Raw genomic sequence first — 4,802 nt, forward strand, 5'->3', positions numbered from 1 at the left:
CAAGTTCATTGCCCTAAATCGCTATATTTAACGTCGAAGATGCGTCACTGTAAAACCGTTGGCCACGACGCGACGTAGACAAAAAACGACGTAATAAAGTAACGACGCAAGTTATCGACATAAATGTAGTTACTTTGAATTGACGAAATCTTGCGACTTACACTTGAGTCAGTGGCGACGTTAAACAGATCTCTAGCGTAATTTGGAAGGTTGGTAGCACTTAGATTAGACTACAGGTGGACAGAGAGGTAAAAAAGGGAGTTACGTGTATTAAGCCAATCTTGCTATCTATAATATTATAATAAAGCGTAAACACACACTTCTTTGTTGCCTAAGATGTCAGCAATTAAAGCATATTTTTGAATAATTCTTTTTTAAATAAAACGCCCTACACTTACTTCACGCTTCAGGCTATACATTTTCACGCCATTAACTTAGGGGGTAAATATTTTGGATCAAAACCCTAATGTCGGAAAGAGACCATAAGTTGCTGCCAACATCAAGGAAGCAAGATTGCCAAGGTTTATCAAGTCATGTCATTTTGACATTTGCTATTGATAATTTGACAAATGTAAGCAATAAAATAGAGGGTAAATGTTTTGGATAGAATCCCTAACGTGGGAAAGAGACCGTAAGTTGCTGCCAACATCAAGGAAGCAAGGTTGTCATCATGTCATGTCATTTGGACATTTGCAATTGATAATTTGCCAAATGTAAACGATACAATAAAGTTTTGGGAACAGCTAGTGTAAAGATAAAACGTAAAAAAATTAAACATAATTAAAAAATATCGAATGGAAGGACATGAAAGGAGTGAAAGCCTACTTTTACTTCAAGTCTGTTTTGAACACTTTCACTAATACTTAAAATAAAACTTTAACCCTAAATAAACTCTTGTTCTGATAGTTTGTACATATTTTTAAATTAATAGCCGTCATGAAGTTAAAGTTAATTTGAGCAGACAAGACAACGTGACTTTAAGTTGGTGTTTCTGTGAAAAAAGCACAATGTGTATTGTGTCGCTCAATTTGGCTCCATCGGGTTCACTATACTTTAGGGCAACCATGAGTTTTTAGAAAAAAGCGGGACAAAACTACGAATAAAAAAAATAGCTGTACACCCTACTAATTATGACGTCCCGTGTTAGAATATGAACTAAAGAAACTTCAGTATATGGTATGTCATTATTTCTTGTAGAATATGTAAAAGTTGTTGTAATTTTTAGATTTAAAACTATAAAACTACTGGTACCAAATACTTGTTTACTTTTTTTTATATCATAAGGTGACAAACGAGTAAGCGGCCACCTGAATCAGCCAAAATAGCGAAGCGACCGCTGCCCGTAGACATCCGCAAATGCAGATACGTTGCCTACCCTTATCCGACGGAGGAGGAGACGCATATTAAGACGATATTTTCCCTATGTATGCGTCTCCTCCACCGTCAAATCCACTTCCAAATCCCAAACACTCCTTATAAGAAAAGGGTGGTAAAGAGAAAGGGACTTAAATTAGGCCTCCGGCACCACACTCATCAGACACAAGGAATTGCTTCCACTTCACGCCTGTCTTCTGTGGTATACACCGGGCGTGGCGTGCCGGCCCATTCGTGCTGAGATGTTAAAGCGGGCACTACCACTGTTATTTATCTGAATTAGGCATTGTATTTACAAAGAAACGTACGTTAAAAAATTAGCAGCTGTACGGTTTGGTTTACTACTAAATGTTACCAACAAACAACCAACACAGTATGAAAAATCTTTAAATAAATTTTAATTTAGGAAATAATTATCTCAATGTTGGTATGTTCGTCTGGCTTCCGCGTAACGGACCGGTAGATAATTGGTTTCATTTTAATTGATGGTAAATTATAATAATTAAAAATACTGCAATCTGTCTGGTGTTTCTTGTGTTTTAAGACCAGTGAGTTACGTTTTCCAACGTTTTAATAAATACAAATTTATACATGTTTTTGTCACAATTTGAGACAAACATATTGCACTTTTAAACTCGATACGTCGTTTAAATAAAAGAAGTTAATAGTAAATTATAATAAATTTCGTAAATACTTAAGTTAACAAACACCAAGTTATAGCAAAAAGTCCATAAATATTTTTTCCGTAACTAATCCATGGTCACCGTAAGAACCGTGCTAAAAAGTGACGTAGCAGCGGCGCGTGTAACCTACATCAGATGCTGGCTGTAGCTTCAATAGCCTACAGAAACTACTTAAAAATAGTAAAAGACACAATAATCAAATATTTTGTAGTTTAAAACCAAGTAATGAAAACTGCTGCGGCTCTAGAAGTCTTTAAATAATTTATCTTGCATAGTTACCGCCAAATTTGGCCCGCACAAAAGTTGTCGTGCATCAATGCTACCACCTGGTGGTCAAAAGTGAAACTAAAAGATCCGTTTTATAACCTATGTCCTTTTTACTGAATACTTTTATGTAAAACTCATTTTGATAGCTGTTGGATTTTCCTTAAAAAGTGGCTAATTTTGGATAAACAGTAATTTATTCCTTTCCTTGTGTGTCGTGTCAACCTGTCACGTGAAGTCAATTCGCTCTACATAAGCCACGTAAGTCAATTAGAGTTTCAAATACATTCGTCTCTTATTATCCGGACGTTAAACTCACTGCCTCTCAATTGAAGCGATACAAGTCGACAAAACGTTGGTGGGTTTTATTATAGTGCTGAGTTCATATTGGCATTTTGCATGTCTTTAACATGGGTTTCAATATGGCAATTTATTTGAAGGTAAGGTTCCAATTTTGTGACACTAAACTATCAATTATTGGTACATTTACCTTATTCAGAAATTATTTGCAACATCACCTATCTTCTAGTTTCAATTGAAAGAAATTAAGTTATAAGAGGCACTTTAAATACTGTAAAAGGAGGGAAAACTGATGTTTCATTCTTTTGGTTATTGTGTGAAAATTGATATTTCGTGATAACGGTAACTCATGCCGTTTAGTTATAGTGTGATCACAAAGTGTTTTACTGCTACTTTTAGTAAATTATGTATAATAATGGAATGAAAAGTTTTGATACCCCACACATGTGTACATGCCCTAATCCGTCTTCGCGGCGCCAGAATGTGGCATCGTCCCGCTTTATGTGGTCTCGCAGCACGCGTCACTGGATGCCATATCCTGTTCACGATACTGCCGAATGGGATGGTATTGTTAAATCTTAGTACTGTCTAGGAGACGACGCCTCTAGTTGAAGATAGGGTGTTTAGCTGATTTATTATGTCTAAGTTAACTTTTAATTCAAATTGTAAGAATCCCTTTGTATTATTTTTAATAAAAGCTTTGACCCGCGAGTTCGACAGCGTAGAATTAAAAAAAACAATTGTAAGAAGCCCACGTATTCTTCCAGACTATTCTCTGCGCCTATGCCATATTTTATCGGGATCCGTTTAGCCGGTAAACTCTAACAAACATCCATCATCTAAACTTTCGCATTTTTAACATTAGTATGATTACTTATAATGTCATTTTATATATAGTCAAATACAGGAGTGTTTTAAACTGTATCATATCTTGTAATGCGTTTGTAGTAATAGTTAAGGATTAGGTCGCATACCCATTATTGCTACAAAATAGACCGGGACGTTTCAATAATACAGAAAATTAAAGCACCCTCACATATTTTACAAAGACCAAGTTAGGTGCTTCTAAAACGCACCGCATTTTAAACAAAACAAAACGTAACAAAAACGAAGCCTGCGAGCATTCCTCTTGACTCACCACTGACTCACTTCCGAAGCGGATTCCTGCTGACGTAACAGGGTGGCGTGCGCGCGCGCAACTCGATACTGTGTTGACATATTTAAAACAACTCCCGAAAATTCGAGGAACTCATAAACAGAAACTGTGCAAATCTATATTTGTATTAGCATTATCGTACTTATATTCGTATTTTTATTGATCTAGTTAGTTCGAAATTTGGAGAACTTGTACCTCTTTAATTTTGGATTAAATATTAAAATGAAGTTGGCACTTTCAGCAATCAAAGAACTACGTGCGATTCACAAACATTGGAAATCACATACATTGTGCAAAACTATGTTTAAATCTTTTTTATTAATAGGAAATAGGGAGTTTTGTTTTTAAAAAATGGCAACATAGCGCCATAGAGTTATTTTAAACTACATTCCTTTCCCTACGCACTGTCTACATGAATGTCACTCTGATGGGAAGAGGAGGAAAACTGTGTTCAATATTATTGCATAAACAAACATCACGGTCAAAGTAGCATACGGGATGTTTTACAGTATGGAAAGTTATACAGTAAGGAACAAAATAAAATTCTAATTATAAAAGAATGATAATTTAATATGGGAAATCTACACTGAGGACTTTAGTAACAAATAAGTTACTCTGAGGGCGGTAGATTATTTTTAATATCCGCGTAATGAGAGCCATTTATTGTTAAATTTGAAAAGACTAGTTAGCAGCTTAGAAATCTCTACCGAAGTTGTACAATAGGGACCGTTTAACGATTTATAAGTGGGAGTAACTTTACGCTAAGAATGTTTTAGTGTCTAATAATAGATATCTAATAAAGATAATTAAATGCGTTAATCAGTCTTCGAATCCGATCAAGCATCGCAAGATTTTTATTTTATTCCTTTTTTTTTTGTTGTTTGTTTTGTATCACTTTGGAAACTTGCCTTCATTATTTTTATATATAAATTATACACACTGTTATACTGGACAGATTTCAGTTTTACGATTAATTATAAGGTTTTTCTTTATTTCTTTTTATAGCCGGCATAAAATTATGTAAC

This window comes from Papilio polytes, unplaced genomic scaffold (genome assembly GCF_000836215.1).
Source record: "Papilio polytes unplaced genomic scaffold, Ppol_1.0 DF824158.1, whole genome shotgun sequence".
Taxonomy (NCBI): Eukaryota; Metazoa; Arthropoda; class Insecta; order Lepidoptera; family Papilionidae; genus Papilio; species Papilio polytes.